This window comes from Hyperolius riggenbachi, chromosome 4, assembly GCF_040937935.1.
Source record: "Hyperolius riggenbachi isolate aHypRig1 chromosome 4, aHypRig1.pri, whole genome shotgun sequence".
Taxonomy (NCBI): Eukaryota; Metazoa; Chordata; class Amphibia; order Anura; family Hyperoliidae; genus Hyperolius; species Hyperolius riggenbachi.
The window spans coordinates 15,127,725-15,150,188 of NC_090649.1; the positions used below are offsets into that span (position 1 = coordinate 15,127,725).

General features: G+C 47.2%; 1 protein-coding gene across 1 annotated transcript in view; it reads left to right on the top strand.

Moving 5' to 3' along the window:
• LOC137504551 (vomeronasal type-2 receptor 26-like) overlaps positions 1-22,464 on the top strand; it is a 67,960-nt gene that overhangs the window by 39,496 nt on the left and 6,000 nt on the right. The gene's annotated exons all lie outside the window — the stretch shown is intronic.

Consider the following 22,464-nt stretch of genomic DNA (forward strand, 5'->3'; position numbering starts at 1 on the left):
TAAATATAGTGGTTGTGGAAAGACTTACCTGGTCTGGTGATAGCGCACTCTCTGGGACACATGCAATTAATGGGCGATCTTATTGCGCTTTGAGATATTACTACTACTACTGAGAACTACTGAGCCTGCGCAGTATAGCCCGGAGGACGTCCGATGACGTCAGCGCGCCGCCGTGAGGCGCATTTTGGAGCGCACAAGAAGCACGACCTGGCCGCTGGCCTGGCCAGGTCGGGCGCGCCACCGGAGACCACCGGGAGCCTGCGGAGTGGCACCGAGGGCACCTCCTGCCTGCCACGGGTTTGAGGAAGCCCCAGGTAAGTGGATGTGGATTTTTATTTTTTCCCTGAACCCTCCCTTTAAAGGGAACCTGAAGTGAGAGGAATATGGCGGTTGCGATATTTATTTCCATTTAAACAATACCAGTTGCCCGGCAGTGCTGTTGATCCTTTGCCTCTAATACTATTAGCCATAACCCCTGAACAAGCATGTAGCAGATCAGGTGTTTCTGACATTATTGTCAGATCCTTTTTTTTTCCTTCTTCTTCTTTTCTTCCCTATTTCCCTTTCAACTCAGATGCACACCACATGCAGAAAGCTTATCAGCTAGAGGCCCATCAGCCTTAAGTGGCTGTGTGCCATCGCTGGGTAGTGCCATCATCATCGTTCGTATAATGTTTTGGTTCCATTTCTTGTAGCGCTTATAAATTTCTATGTAAATTGACTGAATCATATAAATACCCTTTCAGTGACCAATCCTCCCCTCTCCAGCATGGCTGCGCTATTTTAACCTCCTCAGCGGTATGGACGAATATATCCGTCCATCACCGCCGGAGGTCGCCGCTCAGGCCCTGCTGGGCCGATTTTTACAAAATAAAAAGCAGCACACGCAGCCGGCACTTTGCCAGCCGCGTGTGCTGCCTGATCGCCGCCGCTCTGCGGCGATCCGCCGCGAGCAGCGGCGAAAGAGGGTCCCCCCAGCCGCCCGAGCCCTGCGCAGCCGGAACAAAAGTTCCGGCCAGCGCTAAGGGCTGGATCGGAGGCGTCTGACGTCAGGACGTCGGCTGACGTCCATGACGTCACTCCGCTCGTCGCTATGGCGACGATGTAAGCAAAACAAGGAAGGCCGCTCATTGCGGCCTTCCTTGTTTATTCTGGGCGCCGGAGGCGATCGGAAGAACGCCTCCGGAGCGCCCTCTAGTGGGCTTTCATGCAGCCAACTTTCAGTTGGCTGCATGAAACAGTTTTTTTTTATTTAAAAAAAACCCTCCCGCAGCCTCCCTGGCGATCTTAATAGAACGCCAGGGAGGTTAATTGTCCCAGCTCGCTAACCTTCAGACGATGGGCAGAGGTTCTAGCTTCCGCATGTACGTATACACATTCAACCCTCATCCATTCCACTCTTAATCCACACTCTTCCCACTCAGACTCACAAACACACAGAAACATACCGACGCCCAATATATCCTGTTACTAGTCTCCACCGCAGATTATCCACCCGCCTCAAGCTCTGCCTACCTTTATTCCCAAAATATGTATATATTTTTACTTATATACATTTCTGTAATTGCTCACCAGGTCTTACTGTATGGATTTGCCCATTCACATCCACCACAAACCATTTTGTCTTCCTTCGTATCTTGAACTGCAGGGGTACTGCCACCACTCAGCTGGTCCATTCTGCAGACCCATTCATCCAAGCTTGGAGGGACTGGTTCTTTCCACTTATCTACTATCATTTTTTAGCAACCTTGGTACCTACTTCTTTCATTAAAATACTACCTTTACACCCACCCGTGTCAGCAAATCCAAAAAAAGTTTCTTCTGCAGATAGATTGAAAGTACCTTCCAGTAGTTCTCTACAAAAATGGCATTTTTCATCCCAAAAGACTTTAACTATGGGGCATGTCCACCACATGTGCAGTTCTGTCCCGTCCTCCTGCCCACACCTCCAACAGACTTCTCTATGGCCAGTTAATCTCTGCATGCACGCTGGGGTAATATACCATTTAGCAGTGGTCTTGTACTGATAAGTTGTAGTCCTGCATCCTGTATAGACCAGTTACTACGCCAGATCTTAGGCCATTTACAACTGAGAGTAGGACTGATAGCTATTTCCCATTTTGTACAATAAATTGGGGTAGAATTATCTATCTCTCCTGGGCTATTAAGTCTATTTAGTTTGGAAGCAGTAAAGTGTTGTACCGTGTTAGCCATGAGTAAAAGCAAGAAGTTTTGAATCAGGATGATACCATTTATTGGCTAACTTAGAGATGGATAAACAGTGAGCTTTCGACTTATAAAAAGCCTTCGTCGGACTGGTTCCTGACCAAAACTGAAAAACACAGCTTATATACACTGACATACAGAGGAGAAACATTCTTTAGCAAACATAAATGTAATTAGATGCCTTAACTGTTACTGAGGAGGCTTTCCCAGGCATCCTATCTAAACTGATAAGATCAATAGTATCCTCAACATGACATAAAGCAGACTCTGGTGATGAAGAGACATCGTAAATTCCGAATTCAAATGGTAACTGGCCTGGTAACACGCACCATTAATTCTAAGCTTAAGAGAATTATGGCATTTAAAGCCAGCACATGAAAGCAAATAAAATGAATAGTGCCAGTGAATTCCATCTTACACAGCATATGGCACAAAAATGAATGAAAAGATAGAAAAATTTAAATTAAAAGAATTGTGGCATTTAAAACCCATCGTACCAGCGCAAGAAGTTAGAGTCCTTGTTTAAACCATCTTTTACAGTTTTGAACCAATGTATAAACTTAGTTTCTTGTGTTAGTCTCATGTTTCCCGATTTGAAGCCACCCATTAATACAGTGACGCGAAAATCGCTTAAACTGTGTCCAGGTAAACAAAAGTGTGTTGGTATTGGGAGATCAGTATATTTTGCAATATCCTTTTTCCTGCTGTTAATAGTGGATCTGTGGTGTGTCATGCGATCACGCAGTGGTTGACTTGTTTCTCCCACATAAATTCCTTTGGGGCATTTTGCACACATGATCATGTATACCACATTAGATGAGTCGCAGGAAAAGGTGCCTTGTACTTTGTATTCCTGTTGTGTACCTGGTATTAGTATCCTGTCAGAGGAATGGATGTGTTTACAGGTCCCACACTTTTTCCCTCGGCAGGGGAATGTTCCATTCTGTTCTGGTCTATTTAAGGCACTCCTCACTATCATCTGCTTAAGATTGGGTGGCTGTCGGAACGCTAGGAGGGGAGGTTCAGGGAATATCTTTTTCAGTCTCTGATCCTTGTGTAGAACAGGATGAAGTTCTTTTGCAATCTTTCTTAAGATTTCCAGGCGTGGGTTGTAGGTTACTACCAGTGGGACACGGGTCTCTCCCTGGCTCTGCTTGTACTCCAGGAGCTGAGTCCTAGGGATGTTGTTAGCTTTCTTGATTTGGGTCTCAGCCATTAGAGGATTGTTACCCTGTTTTATGAAATTCTTCTTCAAGTAATCCAGGTGTTTGTCTTTGTCATCCTTGTCAGAACAGATCCAATTGCATCTTATTGCCTGGCTGTAAATTATGGAATTCTTTATATGTTTGGGGTGGAAACTGTCATACCTGAGGTATGTGGGATGATCCGTCGGTTTGCGGTACATGGACGTTTGTAAGCTGTTCTCTCTGATGTATATGGTGGTGTCAAAAAAGTTAATCTCCCTGTGAGAGTAGCTCAATTTCAGGTTGATTGTGGGATGGAAGGCATTGAAGTTCCTGTGAAATTGGATAAGATCCTCCTCACTTCCAGACCAGATGATCAAGATGTCGTCGATAAAACGTAAGTAGGCCATGGGTTTTATATGACAAGTATTCAGGTATTCTTCTTCAATCTTTGCCATGAAGAGATTTGCGTACTGCGGTGCAAACCGTGAGCCCATTGCCACTCCCATTTGCTGTAAATAGAGGTCCTCCCCAAAAGTGAAATAATTGTGGGTAAATGGATAAAGCTTTTTCCATTTTTTTACTTAGTAGGATGTGTTTTTCTAAAATATTCAGGTCTTTCCTAATTTTAGTAGATTTCGAGTGTACTTTTTGCAGGAAACTTCGGGCTTGGATTAGTCCCCAGGAATCTTTCTGCCCATGATTACATAATAAGCTGGGTATTTTCAAAGTGTGGTCGCCCCTGAGGTTAATAATACGAGTTTCACTACTTATTTTGTTCTTTATAAACCAAGACTTCTCCAAACCTGGAATGAACTCTGGATTGTCTCTCAATGTGGTCAGAGGCGAGATGCCTGTCTCTTTTTGCCATTTTAGAACAAACCAGTAAAAGGTTTTTAGTGTGGGGCTAATCAGCGGATGGTATGTAGTTGAATATACTTTATAAATATTACTTGGTATCCATGAAAAAAATAAATTAAGTTTATCTTCCTCCTTTTCCAGTAACGTCCATATTTTGCCTGTTTTGTTGGAAGAGGATTCTATCCCCCAGTCCAGAACTCTGGGCAAGTGTATACTTATGTAGTAATTCTGGATGTTTGGTGCGGCTAGGCCTCCCGTCTCTTTCCCCCTAGAGATTAGTTTGTAGCTTAGTCTACGTCTGGACCTACTCCATATAAAGTTTTGAAAAATGTTATGCCAGCTTTGGAACCATGAACCTGGGATGGTCACCGGCAAACTCCGCAATAAAAATGCACAATTGAAGTTAAAGAGGTGCCCTGGTTGAAATAAAAGCATCTAAAACAGCTTAAAATCGAGGAAATAATATGAGGTGGCTTACCTCAATAACGAAATCCTTGTTTATGACAAAAGATTTTTATTTAGCACAGGCAACGCGTTTCGCGGGTCCAAGCCCGCTTCATCAGGCCAATAAAAGTGCCAAATGAACAAGTCGATATGGCAAAAGGAGCCTCCTGTTGCCTGTGCTAAATAAAAATCTTTTGTCATATACAAGGGTTTCGTTATTGAGGTAAGCCACCTCATATTATTTCCTCAATTTTAAGCTGTTTTTAGATGCTTTTATTTCAACCAGGGTGCCTCTTTACCTTCAATTGTGCATAGCTATACCCCCAAACAATTTGTGTTTGAGGGGTGGTGACAGACCACCTGTGGGTGCCCCACAGTGGACACCTGTCCCTACGTTTTAATGGAGAGCGACCACATCCAGGTCCTGGCTGGGACTACCCCGAGTGGAGTCGGGTTTATGGTCTCCACCTGCTTCCGACGGTTGGTTGCCCTTGCAACCTCCTTTTGTGAGTAGTAATTTATTGAAATTCCTTTTTTCAATTGCATACTAATATACTACACTATTGAGCTCCCGTATTTGTCTCCTATATTTTTTCCCCTGCAAGGTGCTGAGACACCCCCACTACACTCCGCAACAAAAAGATAAGCTTGGGTAGTACAACCATTTTGATAATACTAATCCTACCAATGATGTTAAAACAAGGGCGATCCCATGACTGAAGTTTCCCCTTATATTCTTTTATAACTTTGGAGAAATTGACCCTAAAAAGATCCTTAGGGTCCTTAGTGAGGGAGATTCCAAGATGATTAATTACACACTTGTTCCATTTAAATTTATTTATTTGTTTAATATTTTGTACAGTAGCAACTGAACAACCTAAATTCAAGATTGTATCAAGACATTATTGTCAGATCTGACCCACATTATCCTCATCCTACATACTCCTCACTTCAGGTTCGCATTAAAAGGAAATAAATATGTCAGCCTCCATATCACTCTCAACTAGCGATGGCTCGAACCTCCGATTTTAGGTTCGTGAACTTCCGCAAAAGTTCGCGAACCTGCAAAATGTTCAACCCGCAATAGACTTCAATGGGGAGGCAAACTTTGAAAATTAGAAACATTTATGCTGGCCACAAAAGTGATGGAAAAGATGTTTCAAGGGGTCTAACACCTGGAGGGGGGCATGGCGGAGTGGTATACATGCCCAAAGTCCCGGGGAAAAATCTGGATTGGACGCAAAGCAGCATTTTAAGGGCAGAAATCACATTGCATGCTAAATTGCAGGCCTAAAGTGCTTTCAAACATCTTGCATGTGTATACATCAATCAGGGAGTGTAATTAGAGTACTGCTTCACACTGACACACCAAACTCACTGTGTAACGCACCGCAAACAGCTGTTTGTGTAGTGACAGCCGTGCTGGACTGGTGCGCACCATGGCGAGAGTGTAGGCCATGGCGGTTTTCAAGCCCATATGGTCGCCGGGCTGTGGTAGCTCAATGATAGAACAACAGTGACTGTCCAGCTTATAAAATTTGGTCTGACCACAATGAAGCAACAACCTTATTATCTTTGGTGTGCCACCCCCACCCGAGACACTCAAATAGCCGGCGGTCATTGCTTCATTGTGATACGCAAGTCCCTTCACCGCGGCAAGGTAATGATCATGAAGGAGGATGGGCACATGTACATGCCTTTTGTTTTTTTGCTGCAGCCGCCCGCAGTGCAGCCAGAAAAATTAGGCAGGCATGTACACGCACCAGAAAAATTATTTGTTTTGTTAGTGGCCGCTGCTAGCAGTGGCCTTAAAAATTAAGGAATCCGCCTGGAGTCCTGGACCCTGATGGTGGTGGTGGAGAAGGCAGTCAAGTGGCCTGCAGGCAGATTTGCTGTGTGAGGACCGACTTAGTCTTGGGGCAGCCAGTTACACGGCGTGCAGGCAGAGATGCTGTGTGTGGGGACTTATTTAGTCTTTGGGTAGGTCTGCAGACCAGGCATCCGTGGTCAGATGGACCCTTGACCCAACGCTGTGAGCCAGAGATGTCACCACTTGCCTCTGAACATCACGGTACAGTTTGGGTATCACCTTTTTTGAGAAATAATTGCAGCCTGGTATCTTCCACTGCGGTGTGTGGCTTCGCTTTTGTGTGCTGCTTTTCCTCAGGTGGTAAAAACATGCAAAAGAGCGACAAATAAATAGGAGCATCCACCCTGCCAAAGACAAGACTCACCTGTTCAGAAGTGGCTGCTTGTACGAAACAGCCTCTGATAGCGTTTGTCCCTTTAGGGGCCAGGGACCAGGCTCGCGGTCCAGCTCCAGGCGGGGAATCCGGAGGTCCACCAGAAAGTCACGTTCTTAGTTTGGACACTTCCAGGGAGGCTGTAGGCAGGCCAAACGTTAGATCCAGGCGCACGCTCACCTTGCGAGACCACACGGGAGGGAGCGGCATCTATGCGATGTCAGTTGCGTACGATGGTGTGGAACTGAGTAGTATCGCGGCTAGCAGATATTACTGCTGTGACTTGCTGCAAATAAAATAGAGAGTGGTGAGGTAATAAGGTATGAAAAGGGGCTTATCTATTAGTAAAAACAACCCGTTTCTCAGAGAAAATGTTCTGTGTTTAATCAGGCTAATATACAAAAATATGGCGGCATCTCTTATAGGAAATGCCAAACGTTGGTTCTTTGGGATTGGCCAATCCACATTACATGGGCAGTACTATGCAAAACAGTGTGAGGTCATAAAGGTGGTGCTTATGATGTGACTTCCACTGGGTGGAATATGTAAATAAGGAGGAGGACTTCCTTCTAGCTCCTTTATCGCAATACGATAAAGATCACTGGAAGTGTCCAAACTGAGAACGTGACTCCCTTGTGAACTTCCGGATTTTCCGCCTGGAGCTGGATCATGAGCCTGGTCCCTGGCCCCTAAAGGGACAAATGCTATCAGAGGCTCCTGGTCTTACGAGCAGCCACTTCTTTACAGGTGAGACTTCTCTTTGGCAGGGTGGATGCTCCTATTTATTTGCCACTCAGAGCGCTCTCTCTATTGCATGTTTTCACTTTCTCTAATGGATACTGAGAGCTGCCTAAAAAGGATTGCCAGATCGCACCAATACATTCCCGATTTGCATTGCTTTTCCTCAGGTGGTCATTTCATTGCAGTAGTGCTTTGTCATCATGGCGTACGTTAAAAAAGGGCGTCAGGAAAAAAGGGCGCAGGGTTTTAAACGATAAGCATGAATAACGTTTAAAAAAAAATTGTGCTATATTTCGTTTAAAAATAATGTTTTATAAAGTTATAAATCATTAAATAATGTGTATGAAATCGGCAATTGTAAAAAGGTTAATCTTCCTTGTTTAAAAAGTGAAATGTATAATAACGTTTTATAAAAGATTAATAAGAATTTTACTTAAGCTATACCTAACCCTACTCTCATACAGAACCCTCCCTGTACCTACCCCTAACCCCTAGACCCCCCTGGTGGTGCCTAAACCTAAGACCCAACAGGTGGTGCCTAACCCTAAGACCCCCCAGGGGGTGCCTATCCCTAAGACCCCCCAGGTGGTGCCTAACCCTAAGACCCCCCTGGTGGTGCCTAAACATAAGACCTCCTGGTGGTGCCTAACCCTAAGACCCCCCTGTGATAAGCATTAATAACATTTGAAAAAAATATTGTGCTGTTTTTCATTTAAAAATAATGTTTAAAAAATTATAAATCATTAAATAATGTGTAATCATGAGAAGCAGTTATAAAACAGTAAAAGTCTCCGGGCGCCGCTTTTAAAACGTTATTTTTCTCCGGCGCCCTTTTTTCCTGTTGGGCGCCCATTAAACGATATTTATTATGGGAGTGAATGGCTGCGCCCTTTTTGTCCACTTGCCTCAGGCGCCCGAACTTACTGTTTCCGTCATCATGTGCCTTCATAAGGCAGTTGTCCCTACATGGGTCTTGGTCTTTCCATGGCTCAATTTTCGGTGGCAAAGAGTACAGATGGCATTGATCTCATCTGAGGCAGACACAAAAAAAATGTCCACAACGCTGAGTACCTGGGATGATGGCCCTTTGGTGGCTGCCGACGGAGTGTTAAGTGGGGTGCCACAATCAGAGCAGGAGGAGGAAGATATGTCACAGTTCCGTGCGGAAGCTGAGGAAGATGTTCTGTGTTAAATAGTCAACTACATCCTGACAATCTTGGGGATTGATGGCATGTGCCGTCTGCACACTGTACTTTGGTCCAGGGCCACATGAAGTCCATATGGGAGGGGGGGGATGAAGTGAAAGGTACCCACTGACTTTATTAGTACAATGTGCAGTCACACAGGTGCAGTGAAAGGTATACACTGACTGCTGGTATGACAATGTGCAGTTACACAGGTGCACTGCAGTGACTGCTGGTATAAAAATTTTCAGTCACACAGATGCAGTGAAAAGGTATACAGTGACTGCTAGTGGTATGGTATAACAATATGCAGTCACACAGGTGCAGTGAAAATGTATGCAGTGACTGCTGGTATAGTATAACAATCTGCAGTCACACAGGTGCAGTGAACAGGTATGCAGTGACTGGTATATAAAACTGTGTGCTATCAAACAGGTGCAGTGAAAGGTATGCACGGTCCGGACTGGTATCAATACAATGTGCAACTGTCACACACACAGGTGCAGTGAACAGGTATGCAGTGACTGGCAGTGGTGCTCAGCAGAGCTCGAATCAGGGGAGGACTGGGACCTTTTGGCCCAGGGGGAAAATACAATTAGAGGCCCATTTTCACAGCAGCCCCAGCCCAAATGACATTACACACGTGCCCCATATATTCCAGTAGTGCGAGAGAGACTGAGAATAGCCTGAGATGGATCAGAGAGCTTATCTGTATTGCAGCCAAATCACACAGAGGCTACTTGCCTACAATATCAATCCTGTTCCTGCCAATCTCTCAAACAAGTCCCGAAAGCAGCTCCTTTGGAGCCTAGGGACTGTTTGCAAGCAGGCCCTCCTGGAGTCTAGGGACTTTCTTCAAGCAGCCCTTCTGGAGCCTAGGGATTGTTGAATACTTTTCAACCTAGACAATACCTTATGTAGCTGTGCACATGCAGTCATTTTAACAATGGTGAGAGACCAGACAGATTTTTTCCCATGGACCCTGCAGGCAAGCCTCTGCTCTGCATCATGCTGTGTATATTTACCAGCTTGCCCACCCTCTAATTGCTTTGTAATTAGGCATTATTTGCCTCAGCCAGCCTAGTGGTTCACATTGCCTTATACAAAAACATGAATGCACCAGGCATTGTACCAGCCCTAAATCATTAAATTAGAGGCAGCCTGGGGGGAAATCTTCCCCCTTCCCCCCTGGCCAGTCCTCCCCTGGCTCGAATATTCGAGTAGCTCGAATATTCGAGCTCTTTTTCAGCTATTCGAGCTCGGTATTCGAGCTCCGAATAGCTGGAGCTATTCGAATGGGCTATCCGAGTACACTCGAATAGCCCATTCACTATTCGAGCTATTCGAGCAACCCGGCGCTATTCGAGCTCGGTACCGAGCTCGAATAGCGTCATAGCCCAGATTGATGTCCTTAGAGCCAATCAGAGGGCTCCCAGGCCCTCTGACGGCAGCCAATCACAGAGGGGGACCCTGGCCAGCCCCTACCCTATAAATAGCGGCCGCCATGTTACGTTTCTCCGTGCTTGCCTGAGACTTGTACAGAGAGAGTTGCTCCTTTGTGCTTTGGCTTAGCAAGAGCTCTATTGTGGTCATTTACCTAGCGTTTTTGCTCACATACACCTCCTATACACACCTATATTGTTGTTAGTTATTTAGACATTGTATTTTAGTTAGTAGCTTGTGTGTTACATTAGAGACAGGCAGCTGCTGCAAGCTTACAGGTTTAGGCCTCAGGGGGGCCTTGCCTCTGTGGGCAGCTGTCCTCTGTTTATTTCTCTCATCTATACCAGTATTTCTGCTGTCCTTTACTAATAGTATTGTAGTTATACTGTACTAGGAGTAGGACACTCACTGACTGTCACTGTTTATAGGCTATTAGCTAGCTCCTGCGTGTGTGCACTCACTCACTGTCTGTGTGTACACACACTCTATTTCCTTCTGATTACTGATAGATTATTGTTAGTTAGTTGTACTTACTTACTACTTACTCTTACTGTACCCGTAGGGACACTCACTGTCACTGTTCATATAGGCTACTAGCTCCTGTGTGTGCGCACTGCACTCACTGTCTGAGTGTACACACACAACACACACTCTATTTCCTTCTGATCGCTGATTGATTATCGTAATTAGTTAGTTGTACTTACTGTTACTACTTACTCTTACTGTACTAGGAGTCTAGGACACTCAGTCACTGTCCATAGGCTACTAGCTCCTGCGTGCGTGCACTCACTGTCTGAGTGTACACACACAACACACACTCTATTTCCTTCTGATCGCTGTTTGATTATCGTAATTAGTTAGTTCTACTTACTTACTGTTACTACTTACTCTTACTGTACTAGGAGTCTAGGACACTCAGTCACTGTGTTCATAGGCTACTAGCTCCTGCGTGCGTGCACTCACTGTCTGAGTGTACACACACAACACACACTCTATTTCCTTCTGATCGCTGATTGATTATTGTAATTAGTTAGTTCTACTTACTGTTACTAATTACTCTTGCTGTACTAGGAGTCTAGGACACTCAGTCACTGTTCATAGGCTACTAGCTCCTGCGTGCGTGCACTCACTGTCTGAGTGTACACACACAACACACACTCTATTTCCTTCTGATCGCTGATTGATTATCGTAATTAGTTAGTTGTACTTACTGTTACTACTTACTTTTACTGTACTAGGAGTCTAGGACACTCAGTCACTGTGTTCATAGGCTACTAGCTCCTGCGTGCGTGCACTCACTGTCTGAGTGTACACACACCCACACTCCATTTCCTTCTGATCGCTGATTGATTATTGTAATTAGTTAGTTCTACTTAGTGTTACTACTTACTCTTACTGTACTAGGAGTCTAGGACACTCAGTCACTGTGTTCATAGGCTACTAGCTCCTGCGTGCGTGCACTCACTGTCTGAGTGTACACACACCCACACTCCATTTCCTTCTGATCGCTGATTGATTATCGTAATTAGTTAGTTGTACTTACTGTTACTACTTACTCTTACTGTACTAGGAGTCTAGGACACTCAGTCACTGTCCATAGGCTACTAGCTCCTGCGTGCGTGCACTCACTGTCTGAGTGTACACACACCACCCACACTATATTTCCTTCTGATCGCTGATTGATTATCGTAATTAGTTAGTTCTACTTACTGTTACTACTTACTCTTACTGTACTAGGAGTCTAGGACACTCAGTCACTGTGTTCATAGGCTACTAGCTCCTGCGTGCGTGCACTCACTGTCTGAGTGTACACACACCCACACTCCATTTCCTTCTGATCGCTGATTGATTATTGTAATTACTTAGTTCTACTTAGTGTTACTACTTACTCTTACTGTACTAGGAGTCTAGGACACTCAGTCACTGTGTTCATAGGCTACTAGCTCCTGCGTGCGTGCACTCACTGTCTGAGTGTACACACACCCACACTCCATTTCCTTCTGATCGCTGATTGATTATCGTAATTAGTTAGTTGTACTTACTGTTACTACTTACTCTTACTGTACTAGGAGTCTAGGACACTCAGTCACTGTCCATAGGCTACTAGCTCCTGCGTGCGTGCACTCACTGTCTGAGTGTACACACACCACCCACACTCTATTTCCTTCTGATCGCTGATTGATTATCGTAATTAGTTAGTTGTACTTACTGTTACTACTTACTCTTACTGTACTAGGAGTCTAGGACACTCAGTCACTGTGTTCATAGGCTACTAGCTCCTGCGTGCGTGCACTCACTGTCTGAGTGTACACACACCACCCACACTCTATTTCCTTCTGATCGCTGATTGATTATCGTAATTAGTTAGTTCTACTTACTGTTACTACTTACTCTTACTGTACTAGGAGTCTAGGACACTCAGTCACTGTGTTCATAGGCTACTAGCTCCTGCGTGCGTGCACTCACTGTCTGAGTGTACACACACCCACACTCCATTTCCTTCTGATCGCTGATTGATTATTGTAATTAGTTAGTTCTACTTACTGTTACTACTTACTCTTACTGTACTAGGAGTCTAGGACACTCAGTCACTGTGTTCATAGGCTACTAGCTCCTGCGTGCGTGCACTCACTGTCTGAGTGTACACACACCCACACTCCATTTCCTTCTGATCGCTGATTGATTATTGTAATTAGTTAGTTCTACTTAGTGTTACTACTTACTCTTACTGTACTAGGAGTCTAGGACACTCAGTCACTGTGTTCATAGGCTACTAGCTCCTGCGTGCGTGCACTCACTGTCTGAGTGTACACACACCCACACTCCATTTCCTTCTGATCGCTGATTGATTATCGTAATTAGTTAGTTGTACTTACTGTTACTACTTACTCTTACTGTACTAGGAGTCTAGGACACTCAGTCACTGTCCATAGGCTACTAGCTCCTGCGTGCGTGCACTCACTGTCTGAGTGTACACACACCACCCACACTCTATTTCCTTCTGATCGCTGATTGATTATCGTAATTAGTTAGTTCTACTTACTGTTACTACTTACTCTTACTGTACTAGGAGTCTAGGACACTCAGTCACTGTGTTCATAGGCTACTAGCTCCTGCGTGCGTGCACTCACTGTCTGAGTGTACACACACTAAATTTACTTGTGATTACTACTGATTATTGTAACTGCTAGTTGTACTTCCTGACTGTTACTACTTACTTACTGTACTAGGGGACACTCACTCAGTCACCTCACCAACCAACCAACTCACCTCATTAAAGTACCCCACTTTTCACCCGCCCATTTAAAAAACTTTTGTCTATACGCCCAAAACATTGAAGATGTCTGGAAGTGGCAGCCAGCGCGGTTTGGGCAAGGGCAAGGGCAGCAAGGGAATCAAGAGGAGAGGGAGCAGCATTGTGGCAAGCCGCGGCCGCGGGCGCGCCACCATGCACAGTTCCGCAGCAGCAGCAGCGTCAGTGGCTAACATTCCTCCCATAGCCACTGGCCGTGGACGCCTTGGGCGCCGCCCAGCAGGAGCATCTGCAACTCACGCTGCAGAGACACAGCAGCAGCAGCGTGTAGCACCTGCTCCCATTTTCCTCCAGCCGGGTCGGAAACGTCCCATTGAGGAAAAGGATGCAGACACTGTGGTGCAACTCATGACGGAGGATGAGCAGCCCGCCATCAGCTCTGCATCCGAGGCCTCCACCCTCACCACCACCACCACCACCACCCCTGTTCGCAGCAGCCGCCCAGCAGGGCCTGGGGAGGAGGCCAGTTCACCGTCAGTTGGCGACCTGTCATTCAGCAGTCTTTTGACCCCAGGCATCATGAGTCAATTGTCTGCTGTTGTTGGCGATTTTGAGGAGGAGATGCTGATGGGCACTTTGGGGGATGAGGGATTGGACAGCAAGACTGTGGCGACAGTCAAGCAGCCCATCCATGCATCAGGAGAGGAGTTTGGGGGGTCCTCATCCCAGCAGGACATGTTTCAGGAGGGGGAGGATGATGATGACCCGGTGACAGACAGAGACTGGGTGCCACCACCTCCAGGGGATGTCGTCCTCAGCAGCTCTGAGGAGGAGGAGGAGGATGCTCTTGTGGGCCTTGCAAGGAGGCGCATCATTGCAAGCATTGGCAGCAGCAGTAGGCAGGTCCCACAGCCTGCTGGTGTCTCAGGCTCAGCAGCAGCAGCAGCAGCATCTGCCAGTACCACCACCAGCCGCACCCAAGCCCCCCAAGCCCCCCCCCCAACCACCACAGGGAGACAGGCAGCAGCGCTTCCATGCCGTAGGGGGATGTTTAAGTCACCAATCTGGCGATATTTCACCATGCCCACTGTGTACAGCAAGTACGCCACTTGCAACCACTGTCAGCGGAAGTTGAGCAGAGGTGCAGACCCCTTAAAGTTCTGCACCAGCTCGCTCATCAACCACCTTGCGGCTAAACATTTCCACCAGCATGAGGAGTTCCAGAGGCTGAAGGCATCTGGTGCTGGCAGTGGCACCACACCCATCACTGCACAGCCTTCAGCAGCAGCAGCAGCAACAGCAGCCACCCGCCCTCCTGCTCCTCCAGCAGCACCAGCAGGAGTGCGGAAACGCACTGCTCCTCCCCCCTCTGCAACTCCTGCCGCCGACACTGAGGCCTGTTCTGGCAGCCAGTCCTCAGTGGCCTCCTCTGCTGTGTCTGCTGATTCCCGTGTCAGCAAAAAGCCACGCCAGAGCCTTTTGAGCGAGTCCTTCCAGGGGGTGGTTAGGGCTCTGCCTCCCAGCAGCCGTCGCGTGCGGCAGCTGAACGGCTTGCTGGCACGGGCCATGTGCTCCCAACTCCTGCCGTACACGCTCGTGCAGGAGGGGAGCGACATTCGTGCGCTGCTTGCTTGCGCAGCCCCAGACTGGCAGCTCCCCAGCAGACACTTCTTTGCCCGCAAGGCCATTCCTGCACTGCACCGCTTTGTGATGGCCAATGTGGAGCGAGGGCTGGAGCACGCGGTTGGTGAAAGGGTCCACGTCACCATGAACTCCTGGAGCAGCCGCTTCGGGACAGGCCGCTACCTGTCCTTAACTGTCCACTGGGTCAGCTTGGTGGAAGGGGGTGAGGATGGGAGAGCAGCAGCGGGCACAGCAGCAGCAGCAACACAGTGGGTGGTGCCACCCCGCAGGGTCAGGGGAACTGCAGCAGGTTCCTCCGATCCTCTGCCATCCTCCGGCACACCTGGCCAAACCCCCCGCCTCAGCAGCAGCGTGAAGGCCCGCCACTGCCAAGCGCTGCTGCACTTGGTCAGCCTTGGGAAGACCAAGCTGACGGCAACCCATGTGTTGGCCAAACTCCAGGAGCAGGAGAGGATTTGGCTGACCCCCAGAGGCCTCAGAGTCGGAGAGGTGGTGGCCGACAATGGGGCCAATCTGGTTGCCGCAATAGACAGGGGAAACCTGACCCACATCCCCTGTCTTGCCCACGTGCTGAACCTGGTGGTGCAGAAGTTCCTGCGCACCTACCAGGGGATGGGCGAACTGCTGGAAACGGCAAGGAATGTTGTGCGTCACTTCCGGCGCTCGGCTGCAGCCTGTGCAAGCCTGGAAGACGTGCAAAAGGAGCTGGATCTGCCACGCCATCGGCTGATCCTTGACGTTCCGACTCGCTGGAACTCCACCCTGGCGATGTTGGAGCGTCTGGTTGAACAGAAGCACGCTGTCAACCAGTACCTTGCCCTGGCCACTGTTTCCGCCGCTCAGAGAAGGGACAAGACCAGCAACATCCCGTCCATCGTCCCCGATGATGACTGGAGGCACATGCAGCAGGTGTGCTTTGTGCTGGCTCCCTTCCTGCAGGCCACAAACATGGTGAGCAGGGACCATGCTATGGTCTGCGAGTGGGTGCCCCTGGTTTCTCTGCTGAACAGGGCCCTCGATGCTTTGCTGGAACAGGGAGCAGCAGCCTTGGACCAGCAGGAGCGGCAACCAGCTGCGCAGTCCACCTCTGAGGGGGAGGAGGAGGAGGACTTGGTGGAGGTCCCTGACCTGGCTGCTGATGAGGGGGATCAGCACAGCGCAGCTGAGTTGGTGCGGGGGTGGAGAGAGGATGAGGCGGCAGAGGAGGAGGATGAGGACAGCACTGACGTCGATGTGCCAGCAGACGTGGCCCGCCTCTTCCCAATGGCAGCGCACATGCTGACGTGCCTGCGCAGGGACCCCAGGGTGATCCAGATGAAGCAGAGGGAGGACATCTGGATCAGCATGATGTTGGACCCACGCCTCAAGGGGAAGTTGAGCCAGTTCCTGCCGCCTGCAGGAGGAGACCCAGCGCAACAAATAAGGAGCTTGCAGCAGGCCCTTGTTGAGCGCTTGGAGGAAGCCTTCCCCCAGCCTTCCACCCCCACTGTCCAGCAGCCAGCACAGAGGCAGCAGCAGGTGCCTGCATCCAGCAGCAGCAAGCGCCCCACAGACCTGCTGTCTCTCAGCCACGAGCTCTACAGGACTGTAGAGGCTCTGGCAGCAGTGACTAGAGAGGAGATGCATGCAGCAGCATCCTCCTCCGGTCACAGCCAGCGCCTGACCCGCATGGTGGCTGACTACATGGGGTCGTACAGCGGTCTTGACAGTGATGCCCCTGTTGATCCCATGGAGTATTGGGTCAAGCGCATGGAGATCTGGAGCGAGCTGGCGCAGTACGCCCTGGAAGTGCTGTCCTGCCCCCCTTCCAGCGTGCTGTCCGAGCGCTGCTTCAGTGCAGCTGGTGGCGTGGTCACCGAGAAACGCTCACGTCTGTCTCACAAGTCTGTGGACAGACTGACGTTTCTCAAGATGAACCAGGCGTGGGTGGAAGGCGAGTTCCTGGCCCCTGTTGTCGGCGAGAGGGGGACATGAACTGGCTGCCGGAACCATCGTTAATGTGCCTTACCACCCTTTACCACCTCCTGGCTCCTGCTCACTAAGCCAGCCTGGTTCACTTTGACTATTACGTCGCCTGCAGCCACACATTTTACACCTACAGTGGGCTGCTGTGTACTGCCCTTCTGCTGTCTGTCTGTGTTTCCCACTGCCAGGGTACACAGAATTACCTTCTTCTGCTGCCACTCTGCCACCAGCTATTACGTCAAACAATAGCTATATTGGTTGTAAAACCAAAAACCAAAAAACCATAAAAAAAAAAAAAGGTTTAATTTTTCTGAGGTGCCCGGGTTGAAAACTGTGTTGTCCCAGTTGTGTATTGGACACAATGTGGGCTGCACGACCGCTGTCTGGGACCTCCTGTTGTGTTTATTTACAGCCCTGGTATCACCGCTAGGTACCAGGGCTATTATGTCACGCTGCCTACCTGCTGCCACACTCACACTGCTCCTCCATACCTCCTCCTGCTGCTGCTGCTGCTGTCTGTCTGTGTTTCCCACTGCCAAGGTACACAGAATTACCTTCTTCTGCTGCCACTCTGCCACCAGCTATTACGTCAAACAATAGCTATATTGGTTGCAAAACCAAAACCAAACAAACCATTAAAAAAAAAAAGGTTTAATTTTTCTGAGGTGCCCGGGTTGAAAACTGTGTTGTCCCAGTTGTGTATTGGACACAATGTGGGCTGCACGACCGCTGTCTGGGACCTCCTGTTGTGTTTATTTACAGCCCTGGTATCACCGCTAGGTACCAGGGCTATTATGTCACGCTGCCTACCTGCTGCCACACTCACACTGCTCCTCCATACCTCCTCCTGCTGCTGCTGCTGTCTGTCTGTGTTTCCCACTGCCAGGGTACACAGATGATTTACCTTCTGCTGCCACTCTGCCACCAGCTATTACGTCAAACAATAGCTGCTCGCCTACTCCTCCATTCCTCCTCCTGCTGCTGCTGTCTGTCTGTGTTTCCCACTGCCGGGGTACACAGAATTACCTTCTTCTGCTGCCACTCTGCCACCAGCTATTACGTCAAACAATAGCTATATTGGTTGCAAAACCAAAACCAAACAAACCATTAAAAAAAAAAAAAGGTTAAATTTTTCTGAGGTGCCCGGGTTGAAAACTGTGTTGTCCCAGTTGTGTATTGGACACAATGTGGGCTGCACGACCGCTGTCTGGGACCTCCTGTTGTGTTTATTTACAGCCCTGGTATCACCGCTAGGTACCAGGGCTATTATGTCACGCTGCCTACCTGCTGCCACACTCACACTGCTCCTCCATACCTCCTCTTGCTGCTGCTGCTGCTGCTGTCTGTCTGTGTTTCTCACTGCCAGGGTACACAGAATTACCTTCTTCTGCTGCCACTCTGCCACCAGCTATTACGTCAAACAATAGCTATATTGGTTGCAAAACCAAAACCAAACAAACCATTAAAAAAAAAAAAGGTTTAATTTTTCTGAGGTGCCCGGGTTGAAAACTGTGTTGTCCCAGTTGTGTATTGGACACAATGTGGGCTGCACGACCGCTGTCTGGGACCTCCTGTTGTGTTTATTTACAGCCCTGGTATCACCGCTAGGTACCAGGGCTATTATGTCACGCTGCCTACCTGCTGCCACACTCACACTGCTCCTCCATACCTCCTCCTGCTGCTGCTGCTGCTGTCTGTCTGTGTTTCCCACTGCCAGGGTACACAGAATTACCTTCTTCTGCTGCCACTCTGCCACCAGCTATTACGTCAAACAATAGCTATATTGGTTGCAAAACCAAAACCAAACAAACCATTAAAAAAAAAAAGGTTTAATTTTTCGGAGGTGCCCGGGTTGAAAACTGTGTTGTCCCAGTTGTGTATTGGACACAATGTGGGCTGCACGACCGCTGTCTGGGACCTCCTGTTGTGTTTATTTACAGCCCTGGTATCACCGCTAGGTACCAGGGCTATTATGTCACGCTGCCTACCTGCTGCCACACTCACACTACTCCTCCATACCTCCTCCTGCTGCTGCTGCTGCTGTCTGTCTGTGTTTCCCACTGCCAGGGTACACTACACAGATGATTTACCTTCTGCTGCCACTCTGCCACCAGCTATTACGTCAAACAATAGCTGCTCACATTACTCCTCCATTCCTCCTGCTGCTGTTGCTGTCTGTCTGTGTTTCCCACTGCCAGGGTACACAGAATTACCTTCTGCTGCCACTCTGCCACCAGCTATTACGTCAAACAATAGCTATATTGGTTGCAAAACCAAAACCAAACAAACCATTAAAAAAAAAAAAAGGTTAAATTTTTCTGAGGTGCCCGGGTTGAAAACTGTGTTGTCCCAGTTGTGTATTGGACACAATGTGGGCTGCACGACCGCTGTCTGGGACCTCCTGTTGTGTTTATTTACAGCCCTGGTATCACCGCTAGGTACCAGGGCTATTATGTCACGGCGAGCTGCCTGCCTCATTGACTGCCTGCTGCCACACACTCATCCTCCTCCTCCTGCTGCTGAATTTACCTCCTGCTGTCTTTGTGTTTCCACTGCCAGGGAGCACATACAATGGCGCTTCCAACATGCGTGCGCCCACCAGCTATTTGTTACGCTCAAAAATAGCTGCATTTCTTTAAAAAAAAATTGAAAAGAGAAATACGTGAAGAAGAAGAAGACGATATTGAAAAAGAAGGAGAAGATGAAGATGAAGAAGAAGATGAAGAAGAAGATGAAGAAGATGATGAAGAAGAAGATGAAAAAGAAGAAGAAGATGAAGAAGATGAAGAAGATGAAGAAGAAGAAGATGAAGAAGAAGAAGATGAAGAAGAAGAAGAAGAAGAAGATGAAGAAGATGATGAAGAAGATGAAGAAGAAGAAGAAGAAGATGAAGAAGAAGAAGAAGAAGAAGATGAAGAAGAAGAAGAAGAAGATGAAGAAGAAGAAGAAGATGAAGAAGAAGAAGATGAAGAAGATGAAGATGATGAAGAAGAAGAAGATGAAGAAGATGAAGATGAAGAAGAAGATGATGAAGAAGAAGAAGAAGATGATGAAGAAGAAGAAGAAGAAGATGATGAAGAAGAAGAAGATGATGAAGAAGAAGAAGAAGAAGACAATATAGAAGAAGAAGAAGAAGATATAGAAGAAGAAGATCTAGAAGAAGAAGAAGAAAGATAAAGAAGAAGAAGAACAAGTATATACAGTAACACTACTGAACAAAATTAAGGACACAACTTCTCTTTCCACATTTTTTTTTAAAGGAACATCCCCACATAATCACTTGCTGTTGTTACTTGGAAAAAAAGATGTTTCTTGCATCATTCACCCTCAAAACAAGTGTTGGAAGCTATTTAAGGCCAATTCGAATAGTCAGCTCGAATAGTGAGCTCGAATACCGACTCGAATAGTGAGCTCGAAGTCCGAGGTCGAATCGAATAGTAAAAATTATTCGACTCGAATATTCGACTGACCTCGAATAATTTACTATTCGAATTCGACCTAACTCGAATTTTGAAAAGGGGTATTTGAGCATCACTAGTGACTGGTATATAAAACTGTGTGCTGTCAGACAGGTGCAGTGAAAGGTATGCACGGACTGGTATCAATACAATGTGCAGCTGTCACACACACAGTTGCAGTGAACAGGTAGGCACTGAATGAGCTGGGCCTGGCACAGTGTAGCAATTAGCAAGGGCCAGCTGCAACAGACAGGGCTGTATATGCAAGTGTCAGTGTGCCCACACAAAAAAAAACACATCACAAGAACATTAGCTCTCCAAAGAGCTTTTTTGGGGTATTTTTTATCAACAAATATCAGCAAGGAGCAAGCTAACAGGCCCCCTAACTATTGCTTTCCCTATCTCTCCAATGTCTCTCCCTTCTCTCACTAATACTGCAGCACACAGAGTGAGAACATGGCCGACGCTGCTGCCTTATATAAGGGGGGGGGGGTCCAGGAGGGAGTGTAGCCTGATTGGCTACATTGTGTCTGCTGACTGTGATGTAGAGGGTCAACGTTTAGCCCAATGATGTAGTATAGGGGGCGGGTCAAACTTGCATAAATTTTGCGTCGATCGCGAACGCGAACTACTAATGTTCTTGCGAATAAGTTTGCATGTAAACTGTTTAGGCCATCTCTACTCTCAACCCGAGTTCACTTTATTAAATAGATTCCATGATTTCATTTTTAATTTAGTTCTTGATTTCTTCTATATTTTCATTTCAAGTACAATGAGAGATTGAATGGACTGAATTTCAATGAAAAAAAATGGAAAAATTGGGGTGCTCTGAAACCTTTGACTGGTGGTGTATATTTCTATTGAAACTACGGACATGAAATTTACACCGGATGCTGGTAACAGCACAAGTAATCCACACATACAAACAAATCAATACAAACTAATCCACAAATGATGTGTAGTGAAGAGGAATGACACACGGAATAAGTATTGAACATATAAAGAAAACGGGGCATGGCCTTAGTGCAAATTAATATCGGCTGGTTTAGTCCTTGATGGACTATTAAAGATTCTCAATACCAGGGTGTGTGAGAGAAGCGCTAGGTTAGCAATCGCTCTAGTGGAATCTGTCCCATCCATTTACTTCAGAAATCGCTAGGAATTGAAAGCGCTCCTCAAATGCTTAACCACTCTGTCCTCCTCGACGTATAAAAACATCAAGGAGGACATGCGCGCTCCCGCGGCCGATCGCGCGCGTGCATGCGCACTCCCGGCTGCGGATTCGGTAGCCCAGGAATCAATGTATCGGGCTATGGTGCTATCACTGATTCCTCTCCCCCGCTGAAAAAGCAACAGCTTCTCTCGGAAGCTACGCTTTTTCTGAAGCTATGTCCCTCTAAGCGTACATTGTACGCTTAGAGTGACGTCATGTAAACAAACTCAAGCCATCTTGTGGCCAAAAAGTAAAACTACATCTAAAAGTAAAAAAACATTACAATACACAAATATTTCCCCAAATAAAACACTATTTATATCCCACCCTCCAAAAAATGCCCACATAAAATGTTTAATAAAAAAAAAAAAAAACATTACTATAAAGAAAAACCACATAAATATTTACCTAAGGGTCTAAACTTTTTAACCTCCCTGGCGTTCTATTAAAATCGCCAGGGAGGCTGCGGGAGGGTTTTTTTTAAATTAAAAAAAAACTATTTCATGCAGCCAACTGAAAGTTGGCTGCATGAAAGCCCACTAGAGGGCGCTCCGGATCCGCACTTTCGATCGCCTCCGGCGATCAAAAGTAACAAGGAAGGCCGC